The sequence below is a fragment of the Nannospalax galili genome, unplaced genomic scaffold, assembly GCF_000622305.1.
Source record: "Nannospalax galili isolate Female #2095 unplaced genomic scaffold, S.galili_v1.0 scaffold713, whole genome shotgun sequence".
Classification (NCBI taxonomy): domain Eukaryota; kingdom Metazoa; phylum Chordata; class Mammalia; order Rodentia; family Spalacidae; genus Nannospalax; species Nannospalax galili.
Window position 1 is genome coordinate 1,712,827 of NW_008333780.1, and position 13,329 is coordinate 1,726,155.

At 41.0% G+C, this 13,329-nt stretch overlaps 1 protein-coding gene and 1 pseudogene across 6 annotated transcripts in view; one reads left to right on the forward strand and one right to left on the reverse strand.

Annotated features, from left to right (window-relative positions):
* The window catches only part of LOC103730269, a 13,124-nt pseudogene extending 668 nt beyond the window's left edge, over positions 1-12,456 (forward strand).
* The window catches only part of Osbpl9 (oxysterol binding protein like 9), a 176,597-nt gene that overhangs the window by 92,547 nt on the left and 70,721 nt on the right, over positions 1-13,329 (reverse strand). The window lies entirely within an intron of this gene.

Consider the following 13,329-nt stretch of genomic DNA (forward strand, 5'->3'; position numbering starts at 1 on the left):
TGGCATGTACATGTGCAAATATACGCAAAACAGATAAATTAAAATGTACAAAAGAATTAAGGCAAAGTCTAAGAAATGAGATATAAGAAAACTTTCATGTATCTGCTTATTTATAAAACAGAATATGCTAGCAATCAAGGAAACTGGTTACTTATCAGCTTTAGATGGAAAAGGAGAGAAGCCAGGGACAATAGGGACAGGTTAGTATTAAGGAGGTAGAAATATTTCTGAATATACCTTTATATACATATGTATGTATAATCTTCAAACTCTTAGAAGCATAATAATGTTTCTCATGTCCTTTTATAAATTAATTATTTAAACTAACAGGATGATAAAGAGGGACCTAAAAGAGAATATGAAAGTAATAAATTAACCTAACAGCATTACAAATTAATAAGACAACGACTCTGAGAAAGGTATTAAGAAAAGGTTAAATCTAAGCATTATACTCAATGCTTTCATTATCTCCTTCCCTCAGCCTGCATGTTGACATCTTTACATGCAATATGATGGTATTAGGAGGTGGAGCCTTTGGGAACTATCTAGGTCATGAGGGTAGAACTCTTGAATGGTACTAAAAAGCTCAGAAAGCTCTCATTCCACTACATGGACACAAGGAATAGTTTACTGGCTGCAACTGGAAGAGCTTTCCCCAGAATCTGACATGCTGGCCCTCTGATCTCAGACTTCCCAGCCTTCAGAACCATGCAAATTAATGTTTGCTGTTCAAATGTTCATTCTGTGGCAATTTGTCACAGCAGCCTACACTAAGATGTGCAGTAACTTTGAAAAAGTACTTTGTATGTTGACTAGATAATGGAAAGCTGAAGATCCAGAGAAGTACTGGTTCCCAAGACTGAGTGAAAGAGGCGTGGCATTGTAGGAATGACGTTTCTAAAATGGACAGAATCTGGACTAATGGTTTTTAATTAACCTTGGAAAACTCACTTGTTTCCTGGGAACCTCATTTTGCTACTCCACCCAAAAAGCTAATGAACAAATGTGGGTATGCTTGAGAATTAACTTATCAAAGTGCTGAAAGATAGCATACTTGTCTTCATTAAAAGCACGAAGATTGAGAAAGCATGCTTGACACTGCATATGCGATATTCTGGAACTCGGATGAAAACGCAAGATTGATAAGGGTGGATCCAAACTTGTACTTCCCTCACTGAAGCTGGAGCGACCTTTTGAATACAATGATGAGTGAGGTCTGACTCAGGGGCACAGTTCCAGACATGTTCCAGGAACTACAGTTCCAAGAGACATCTGGGGAAATGAGTGTCCACTGAGTTTGGGCCTACTATTAAAAATCTAATTTTAAAAGTCTTAAAAACTGCCAGGCGTGGTGGTGATTACTTTTAATCCCAGCACTTGGGAGGCAGAGGCAGGTGGATCCCTGTAAGTTCAAGGCCAGCCTGGTCTACACAGTGAGTTCCAGGTTAGCTGGGGCTACAGGGAAACTGTCTCAAAAAGACCAAAAACTAATTTGAGGGGGCTCAGTGGTTAAAAACACTGGCTGCTCTTGCAGCAGACTGGGGTTCGGTTCCCAGCACCCACATGGCAACTAACAACCATCCATAACTCCAGTTCCAGGGGCTCCAACGCCCTCTTCTGACCTTCACAAGCACTGCATGACATGGGTGCACTTACACACATGCAGGCAATACACTCATACACATCCAGCCCCTCTTCCTTCTAATTTCTAAAAAGATATTTGTATGCTGGGCATGGTGGGAGCACTTGGAGGCCGAGGTAGGCAGATCTCTGTGAGTTCAAGGCCAGTCTGGTCTACATAGGGAGTTCCAGGACAGCTAGGGCTACAGGGAGACCCTGTCTCAAAAAGTCTTATTCATATATAACTGTAACGTTGGTGTAGTAACACTGCAGTTCAAAAAGAGAAGTAGATCATTAGAAAATATTTACAGAAGCTGAGAATGCAGCTCAGTTGGTAGAATGTTTGCCTGGCATGCAAGAAGCCCTCCAGGGTCCATGGCCAGCACCAAATAAACCAAGTGCGGTGGTGCATACCTACAATCCTAGCACTCAAAAGGTGGAGGCAGGAGGATCAGAAGTTCAAGTTCATCTTTGGCTACATATGCAGTTTGAAGTCAGCCTTGACAACATGAGACTTTGTTTCAGAAAAAAAAGTTTTCAATATATGTAGAAAAGAACTGATCAAATAAGCATATATATTACAAAGATACTGGGTTTCTCATTTAAAAAATGGAGTTATAAGCCACACATGGTGCATACACCTTTAATTCCAGCACTCAGTAGGCAGAGGCTGATGGGTCTTTATGAGATCAAGGCTAGCTTTGTCTAAAAAAAAAATTAAAATTGAAAATAGAGTGTGATGGTTTGAATGAAAATGTCCCCCATAGGCTCCAAGTATTTGGACATTTTGTCCCGATGATGGCGCTGTTTTGGGAGGTTTTAGAAGGTGTGGCTATCCTGGAGGAAGCATGTCACTGGGGGTGGGCTTAGAGAGTTCTTAAGCCTTGTGGATCTCCAGGTTTCCTGTGCCTGCGTGATGATGTGAGAGCTTAGCTTCTGTTGTTCCTGCTCCAGCCACCTCCAGCCACCATGCCTCCCTGCCATGACGGATTGTAATTCCCCTGGAACCGTAAGCTCAAATAAACTTTTCCTTCTATAAATTGCTTGGGTCAGTTTTTCTATCACAGCAACAGAAAAGTGACTAATACATAGAGTTACAAATAAATATGGTTAAGGGAGAAACAGAATAATTTCGATGGTGTTAAACTAGAATTAAAACTGTAAGTATGGGGGCTGGAGAGATGGCTCAACAGTTAAGAGCACTGGCTGCTCTTATAGAGGACCCAAGTTCACTTCCCAGCCCCCCACATGGTGGCTAACAACTGTCCCTAACTCCAGTTCCAGGGAATCCAACGCCCTCTTCTGGCCTCCATAGGCATTGCAAGCACATGGTATACTTACACACATGAAGGCAAAACACTCATATACATAAAATAAAAAATAATAAAATGTAAAAAAACCATGATCTCGTTTTCAATATATGTAGATAAATACATATAGAAATAAACATGGGTACTGATACACGAATACACAAGCAAACACATACACATATATAATTAACATTCATACTTCTTAGCTCTCAAAGGATCTGGGCACTGTGACACCCAATAGAAGCATTTATTAGTAGCATCTATCTACACACAGCAACAGCTACTGATTTCTAAGTATCATTCTCCACTAAAGGGACCCAACACTCCTTTAAAAATATTGTTTTCAGTCAGGCAGGGTGATACACACCTTCAATCCCAGCACTCAGGCGGCAGAGGTGGGTGGATCTCTGTGAGCTCCAGGCCAGCCAGGAATTTGTTAAGCTGATTCTAAAACTTTTAGAAAAATGCAAAGAGTATAGAATAATGCTAGCTTTCTTGGAGAGAAGCCTTATAAGAGGGTTTACTTTACCAAATATAAATTCTTATCATAAAGCAATAGTTAAGAAAATATGAGCAGTTACTTACAGACCCACACTAGTAAGCCCACCTACTTTCTGAATTCTAACTTTTTCTTTTCCCCTTTTCTGATTTCCTTTTCAGACAGCAAAATCCTAAACTTGCACTCTGGGCATTCTCACCATCACTGAAGAGCCCCTCCTCCCCAAGCAGCTGCTCACAGGCCTTCACTGCTGAGCCCTCTAACTCGGGAAAACATAACTTTCTCCCTTCATCTTATTCAGTTCCCTCCTCCAGGCAGCTGCAGCGATCTGCTTGCCTGTCAGTCCTGTTGGTTTTCCCTTTCAAACTCCAATAAAACTGTCCTCAAGTTTCAAAAAGAAAAAGGAAATATGGGGCCAGAGATACAGCTCAGTTGGTAGAGTACTTTCCCAAGAGGCCATGAGTCCAATCCTCAGCATAAACCAGATGTGACTTACGCCTGTAATTCCAGCACTCAGGAGGTGGGGGCAGGAGGATCAGAAGTTCAAGGTCATCCTTGGCTACATATGGCACTTGAGGATAGTCCAGGACACATGAAATCCTATCTCAAAAGAAAAAAGAGGTAAGTAAATCAATGAAATAGACTAGAGACCAGAAATAGGTCTAGTTGTATACACAGACACTTGATTTGGACCAATGTGCAGGAGAACAGTCTCTCAGTAAACTGCACTGAGACTTACGGAAGAAAAATGAAACCTGACCCTACCTTGTACTATACAGGAGCCAATTCCAAAACATTCTCCTCAATTCCCAATTTGAAAGGAAAAAAGAATAAAGCTTGAGGTAAAACAGGACAGATCTTTATAACCAGTATAGAAAAAAGCTTCTACAGGGGACATAAAACCCCTAATTATAAAGAAAAATGACATAATCCTACTCCAAGGGGAGAGTGTGGCTGTGGGAGGTGGTGGTGGGTGTGGGTGTGGGTGGAGGTGAAGGTGAACTCAAGAAGGGTTCTTGAGGGGCTGGAGAAATGTCTCAGTGTGTTTAGAGCACTGGATGCTCTTGCAGAAGACCTGTAAGTGCTGGGAACTGAACCCCAGTCCTCTGGAAGAACAAGTAGTGCTCTTAACTGAGCTATTTCTCCAGCCCCTCCCAAAATATTTCTTATAATTCAAACTAGATTTGAAGACAAGTTCAAAACTGCCATACCTAATGTTCCTGATCCCCTACTTAGGAATCTGTCCTCCTAATGTCATGCAGGTACTTTGAGTGAATGAATGCCTGTTCACAAAAGGAAGTGGGAATTGCCTGTTCTGCAACTGAAGTAAAAAGAATTAACTTCTACAATCAGGAAGGCCTCTTTCTCTGACAATTATTGCAAAATGAAAACATTACCAAAAACCACATTTACAAGATTGACTGGTCAGGCACTGCTGAAATATAGAATAAGAGGGTCCATGACCTCCAGTAACTCACCATCTCCTGGAAATTCAGTCAATTGGCTGTGTTACAGATTGAATGGGAAGTGTCTCCCACCAGCTCCTGAGTTCCAGCATGCCATCCTTAGCTGGTGGCACCGTTTGGAAGACATTGTGGACTTGTAGGGTATAAGGCCTAGTTGGTAGATGTAGGCCATCAGGGGAAGGTTACAGGCCCTTGAAGGTTATGGCCCTTTCTACTTCTAGACTGTTCTCTACATCCTGTCCTCCAAGAGATAAGCAAGGCAAGCCTCAGGCCACCAGAGACTGAGGTACTTCTCCTGAACTGTGAACCAGAACACATCTTTCCCTCCTTCAGTTGCTCGTACTGGGTATTTTTATCACAGCTGGAGAGTCCATTATTTAGTAAGGGGTTCTCATCATCCATTCTAACAGCCTCTATTATCTGTGCTTATTAGAATTCTATTCATTCTTCAAGGCTACACTGAAAGGTCACCTCTTCTACCTATGTTGCTTGTGACAAGAGGACTTGCCTTCTCCTTCCTTAAATTAAAATATTCCACTACTCAGGTACTAAATAAATACACATACCATGTAACAGTCATGAATTTGAGCTTAAAGTTCTAATTCACAAAGAATCCAGGGCCAAATCTACCTTCCAGTCTTACTCTTCCGTGAACCTTGGAATTTAGGTTATGCTGGGCTCACTGCTCACACCAGTGAACCGCAAGCGCCAGCTCTGGCTCAAGTTGTTCTCTCAGGTGAAATGCCCCCTACCTGTGTAAATAGCAAAAGCTAAATCCCACAAGCACTTAATTTGTGTAAACATAGTTCTAAAAAATATATTAATCAAATTCTCATAGCAACTACATGAAATAGGGATCATCTTTATTTTTCTCTAAAAAGAAACAGAAAAGTCTAACCTGTTCATGCTAGCACATGCCTATAATCCCAGCACGTGGAAAACTGGAACAGGAGAATTAAGAATTCAAGGCCAGCCTGGAGGCCACATAGCAATACTGTCTCAAAAAACAAAAACTAGAAACAGGAAAGTAGTAATTTTCAACAACAAAGCATCTAGGAAGCAGCATATAGCTTCAAACAACCCTAATTCTGTTAAGCAAATCTCACAAAGCCCATCGTGAGGGAGAGAAACTTATTTCAGGCTCTGGAGCTAGTGTGTTCATAAAATACACAGAATTGCCAGGTGTGGTGGCGCACGCCTTTAATCCCAGCACTGGGTGGGCTGGGGGCGGGGGGTGCAGAGACAGGCGGATTACTGTGAGTTCTAGGCCAGCCTGGTCTACATAGTGAGTTCCAAGACAGCTGAGGCTACAGGGAGACCCTGTCTCAAAAAGACAAAATAAAATAAAATAAAATAAAATATAAAATTAAATTAAAATAAAATAAAATAATAAAATAAAAAATAAAATAAAATAAAATACACAGAACCAGGACCCTAAAAACACAGGTTCAAGTCCTAAGTTCACTACTTTAGTTATGACCTGCAGAGGATAAGTTTTGTTTTGTTTTGTTTTTTGGTCTTTTTGAGACATTTGTTGACAATGCCTAAACTCATCAGAAAAGGCTTTTGGATTTTCAGAATTGGTCCAGGCTGATGGTAGAAGGTAAATACATATTTTCCAAAATTCCATTGTTAATTTGAAAGCTTGAATTTTGTATTTGGCAACAAACACTGTCAAATATTTCCGAAATACAGGCTCTTTTCATTCATTTGAGGAAAGTATCTGCTAGATACCCCAGACTGAATAAGATAGTTTTTTGTTATTCTGTTGTTTGAGACAAAGTCTCCTTCTGTAGCCCAGCTAGTTTGAAACTTACTGTATAGCTGTATAGAACAGGCTGACCTTAAACTTGTAGTAATTCTCCTACTCCTCAGTGCTAGAAGTACAGACATGCGCCATCATGCCTGGCTATAGTTATTTTTTAAGTAAAAATGATGTTCTGTGAGCACCAGGCAGTTAAGAACTCGGACATTTGAACCTGTTCTCTTCCTTGAGACAACCGTTTTGTTTTGGCATGCAGCAGAGGTGTTTTATGCACACCCCCATTTAGACCCAAGGGTTGAAATTTAATAATGTTTATTGATTCTTGAAGAGAATTCTAAGGGAAATAGGAAATCTCTCCCCACCTGCCAGTATGTGGTAGGGAAGACTTGTGCGATTGCTCTGGCACCATCAGTACAAACAACACAGTTGAAAACACAGATGACATCTTAGTAGGAAAGTACCCTTGCCCTAAGTGCCCCCTGACCTCACTATCTCACTACTGTGGTTGTATTTCCTGTTTCATCACTGTAGTCCTGTGAGGTAGGTAGTGATACCAACCCCTTTTGGAATATGTGGATATGATTCAGAGTTATTAAAAAACTATCCTCCAGCCAGGAGTGGTGGTGCACGCCTTTAATCCCAGCACTTGGGAGGCAGAGGCAGGCGGATCTTTGTGAGTTCGAGGCCAGCCTGGTCTACATAGTGAGTTCCAGGACAGCTGGGGCTACAGAGAGACCATGTCTCAAAAAGACCAACAAACAAAAAAACAAAACAAAACAAAACTTATCCTCTGCAGGTCATACTAAAGTAGTGAATTTAGGACTTGAACCTGTGTTTTTAGGGTCCTGGTTCTGTGTATTTTATTTTATTTTATTATTTTATTTTATTTTTTATTTGATTGTGGAGGACCAGCGTGAGGTTTCTAGAACCCACATGGCAGCTAACAACCACCTACAGCTTCAGTTCGAAGAGGATCTGATGCCCTCTTTTGGTCTCCGCAGGTACTATATGACATGGATGCACTTAGACACATGCAAAGCACTCATACACATGAAACATAAATAATCAAAATTTTTTTAAAGTTTGAGAACTGTTGACAAATAATATATGTAATATCTTACTTGACTATTTACTTACTACCTCCTCCACTAAATTGTAAGTCCCTAGAAAGGAGAAATTGTCTTGTCTTATTTGTTGCTGTATTGTAAAGCTCCTTGCTCACTACATGATGGATAGGAAGATGCTAAATAAAGCATTCCAATTAGATAATTAAGTGATTCAAAGTGTAACTAGCATATTGAATAGTCCACATCGGGTTTGTTGGTGTTTTTGTTTTGTTTTGTTTTGTTTTGTGCAGTGCAGTGCTAGGGATCAAACCTAAGCCCTAACAATAGCATGTTATGCAAAAGCTTCACCACTGGGCAAATATCCCTAGGACAAAGTACATTGTAAAAGGTAATAAAGTGGTATAGAAAGGGAATCGTTGGCTGGGTGCAATGGCACACGCCTTTGATGCCAGCATTTGGGAAGCAGAGGCAGGCAGATCTCTGTGAGTTCAAGGCTAGCCTGGTCTACATAGTGAGTTCCAGGACAGCTGGGGCTACAGGGAGACCTGGCCTCAAAAAAAAAAAAAGACAATTTACATGATCAAACCTAAAGTAATCTGAGCCAATGATATCTAGAAAATTTGTCATGGTTTTAATAAGCTGCTTATTACAGAAAATTATTGGTGAGATCAGATTTAAAAGATCCAGGTGTCTCATGCTGTATATGCTTCTACCACAGCATCTATAACATCAGAATGCTCTAGTTTTATGTTGTTTTTCTGCCCTCCCTTGGTCAGCTGAGGAATCTGATACACATTTTCTTAATTCTCAAAGCCTACCAAAAATTTTCTTTAAAAACTAATTGGTACTCATAATTACAGGACAAATGGTCATCTGTGTTCTAAAATGGTAACTTCTCAATGTAGTCTCCTGAACAGCTTTGTCTTAGTTTCTTTTCCTGTTGTTATGGTGAAATACTTTGACAAAAAGAACGTCCGAAAAAAAAGGGTTTATTTTAGCTTACAGTTCAAGGTACAATTCATTACCCCTGGGACGTCAAAGACACTGGGTCTTGAAACAGCTGGTCACATCACATCCGTCACAAGCAAAAAGCAATAAATTCACACTGCCACTCAGTTTCCTTTCTCTACTTTATTCAGTACCAGAACCAAAGCCCAGGGTCCTACTCATAATTAAGGTGAGTTTTTCCGCAGCAATCAAAGTAATCAAAATGATGCTCCACAGGCATGCTCAGAGACCATCACCCAGATGATCCTAGAGTCTGTCAAGTTGACAAATACCACCGACAATTACAAGCATTTCTTAAAGACTAGCCTCCAACTCTGGCATTCTCAATTCTCCCTATCCTGCCCTTTTTCTTTAGTGTACTGTATTAGTTACTTTTCTGTGCTGTGATAAAACACCATGACCAAGGCAACTTATAGCAGAGTTTATTTTGCTTATGGTTCCAGAGGGATTAGAGTCCACCATGGGAGAGGAGGGGTGGCAGCAGAGGTGGCCAGAGCAGAAAGCTAGGTGATCACATCTTCAAGTAGGCACAGGAAGCAAGAGTGAACTAGACTAAAAGTGGGCATGACTATAAACTCTCACAGCCTGCCCACAGTGATGTACTTCCTCCAGGAAGGCTGCACCTCTTCAAACTTCCCCCAAACAGCGCCACCTACTGGGGACAAAATGTCCAAATGCTTGGAGCCCATGGGGGACATTCTCATTCAAGCTACTGTGTGTGCTCCCTTCTTTAACACAGGTACTTACTCATGTCTAGCTCTTATGTTCCAGCCCTCCTGCCATTGGAATGTTAAGCTCACAAATGCAGGGCTCTTTATTTTTTGGTATATCCCAACCTGCTAGACTCTTGTCAGGGAAAAAGTTGTTCAACAAATATTTGCTGAATGAGGACCTTATTATTGACCTTACTATTCAGTTAGAGTTTCATTTTCTGTTTGTAATCTAAAATTATTAGTGTTTAAAAAAAATATTATTTATATTTTTTCTTAATATCCTATTAAATCTGTCATAACTGGCACCTTCAAAGATTTATTAATAGTTTTAACTGAAGGCTCTACAACAGTCAAAATGAATGCAAATATTTACAAGTGTTTCTCCCCCACATCTTCTGCTTTGACTATGTGAAGCAATATTTTGAGTCTCCAGAACAAGAGTTGGCATCGTATTGGGCAACTGTGCTGATTCTGTTATAGACAGTGAAAACCATGTGCGTGCTTTTCCATTCATTTTATAAACACATGATTATCAGTCACTTTTTCCTTTTCAATGAAAACTCTTGACAAATTAATATGCAAATATATACTAATCCTTTTAGTTCCCACAGGGATTTTCTACCTACATTAACTTTAAAAGGGTAAGTCAATCCTTAACTTTAGAAAAATCAAGACTTCAGGCGTGCGTGGTGGCACACGCCTGTGAGTTCCAGGCCAACGTGGTTTACATTAGTGAGTGTCAGGTCGGCTGGGGCTACAGGGAGACCCTACCTCAAAAGGACCCAAAAAAAAAAAAAAAAAGGAAATGATAAAGACCTGGGCCAAGTTACAGAGACAAGGAAGGAAGCATCCAGTGGACACGCTGACTCACAATATAAAGGGAATGCAGATGCAGAAAGTCACGTGCAGTGCAGTGACACATGCATACAAGGAACATGCATACGTTCATGGTATAGAGGGTCTATATCATAGTATATACAGTCTACCGTATCCAGAGAAGGAAGAGTAGGACGGAAGAAGGTAATTTTATGAGGCTAAAGCCAAGTCTCAGTTCATGAGGAGAAATACAGAACTTTTCTGATATTAAGGTTTATTGAGAAAGAAAATAAAATGTTACACAGTCACTTGATCAAGTTAACCAATGAACTAAAAGGGAAGGAAAAGAACTCACGCCTGTTTAAATTTTTTCAGGAAGGAGCAGGGTATGGTGGTTCATGCTTATAAGCCTAGAAAGCTGAGACAGGAGGATTTCCCCATGAGTTCAAGGCCAGCTTGGGCTATATTAACACATTTCAGGTCAGCCTAGGCTACACAGCTATATACATAGCTATAAATATACAGTACAGTATATACATAGCTATAAATAACTAAACACTTTGAAGAGACTAAAGCGAGGCAAGTCACATATGTGACAAGAGAAATTGCTAGTAAATCTTTTATCTGCTTCTGAAGTAAACAATACCAAAGAAATGGATGTGACCTAAGAAAGTAACAGACACTCATCAACAAGAAATTATAATGCCTGATTTATGCTATTTTAAATAAAAAACTGAGAGAAAAATAGATGTTATCCTCTTCATCATGGGGGTAGAGAAGCCTTTTGCACTTAAAAAAGTGTGCAAATGTTTCTTTGGGGTATAAAGTGGGGTGAAGTATTTCTGCACTATTCTAACTAACAGCCCTAGGGACCCACCCTTCTGGAGGCTTTGCTCTGCTTCCAGTGTTCTCTAAGGAATTTGGCTCAGGCAAAGAGAGAGCAGTAAGCTACTTCCTCCTCCCTCTATATTTAGCATTAAGCTGTTAACATAATGTCTTTGCCTTTCTTTCAGATCAATACTGAAGTATAAACTCAGACATAACCCCATACATTTCACAAGCTTCGGTCCTGTCTTATAAAAGACAGTCTAGACACAGTCATTGAGTCAGTCCTCGTTACAATGTAGGATTTATAATGATTTATACCAAATCTCTATGCTTAAACCAATACTAGTGACTTCATGCTCCACATTTAGTTTTCTTAGGGAGACAGGACCTCTACAAAGAACAAATAGAGAGAAAATATGTTGGTTTGTTTCCTTCCAACGTGGAAGGAACTGTTGGCATAAAAAGAGAACTGCGTAGTCTGAACAGAACTTTAATTTGATAGGGTACGGGCTCAGTGCCTGACTCCCTACTTGTACAATCCTTTCAGGTAACATTCGCCTGCCTTTCTAAGCCTCATACCATGGTTCATAACCAACTCTTCTTACCCAGTGACCCACTGTTACAGTCTCGGGGGGTGGGTAAAGGACGGTCACCATCTAGGGGTTATGGTTAGGTTTGCTTTCTTGGCCAATTAAATAATTAAAGGGCAGGAAAAGTCTCAGACACAGCAGAGAGCAAGAAGTAACAGACGTTATTAAAAGACAAAGAATCATACACTGAAATCCAAGTCACCCTGGAGGGCCTGGATTTTTAAGCATTTTAGTGGGTACCCTTCCCTTAATTTTAGATTGGTCAACTTAGAGAAGACTGATAGGGTTAATGCTTCAAATGAAGAGGTGTCCAGATATGGCTTTGGTCTTATCTGAACAGGTCTGGAATGGCCATCCAGACAGGGGGTCCTGCTGGCTAGAGAGAGAGCCCACATGTCTTCGTCTGGGACCAAGAAGATGATGAAAGCATGCTGTCTTTATTGCTCATCGGCAGGCTTTTCCCTGTCTACTTGTCCCCAAAATATGGCTAACTCCTAGTCTGTCCTCAGTTTCCTCGCCTCAGGGAGAGCAGGCATAGTGGCAGGCTTCCACCTGGATATACACGGAGTACAGGAGAACTTTAACAGCAAAACGTACTGCTACCATGAAAGGACTAGTAACCCTGTACGAGGAGCAGACACACTACTGTTTACAAGTAAATCCGACAGCTGTGAAGCCAGAGCTGCAAAGATGCTACAGCACGAGGGGCCGGCAAGTGAGTGTGCCCACGAGCAAGAGAAGCAGCGCTGTGAACTGAAAGCCGTACAAATGTGAGTCTAGGCCCTGCTACTTCTTACACGTGGCCATGAATAAAGATTCTTGCTGGGGGCTGAAGACCTGGCGCAGCCATTTAAAGGCTCAGGCTCACAACCAAAAATTCTTGCTGGGTGGGTGGTGCAAAACTTTAATCTCAGCACTCAACAGGCAGAGGCAGGTGGATCTCTGTGAGATCAAGGCCAGCCTGGTCTACATAGTGAGTTCCAGGCCAGAGAGACTATGCCTTGAAAAGACCAAAAATAAAAAACTAAAATAAAATAAAATTTTTTACAAGCCTCAGTCTCACCTATATGATGGGGTATAAAACATTCTACCTCATAAACACGTATCTGGTGCCTGCAAGGATTACAGCACCGAGCACAAGCAGACCGTTAGTGTCTGGTTCATTCTACCACACTTTCTTTTTTGTTCACCAGAAGCTCACTTCTATTATGTTTTTTAATCTCCTTCTCCAGAAAAAAAAACCCAAACATCTTCTGCAAGAGAAACAAAATTCCAATATACCCTGCTCACTTGGCTTAAATCATCTGATGCAAGGTTCAGCTCAGCTACCTTTTATAGAATATCCTGACTCCTCACTAGGCAGATGTTCACACTGCAGCAACTCATCAAACACAGAGCTTTCTTATCACTGATTTAAATTTGACCCCCCCCGCAGGTACTAGTCAAACCGTCTTAAAGTCCTCTAAATTGAATATTAAGAAAATGTGGGCTGGGGTGGGGGTAGGGAGCTGGAGAGATGGCTCAGCAGTTAAGAGCATTTACTGCTCTTCCAGAGGACTTGGGTTTGGTTCCCAACACCCATGTGGCAGCTAACATCCATCCTTAATTCCAGTTCCAGGGGATCTGATGCCCTTTTCTGGCCTCTGC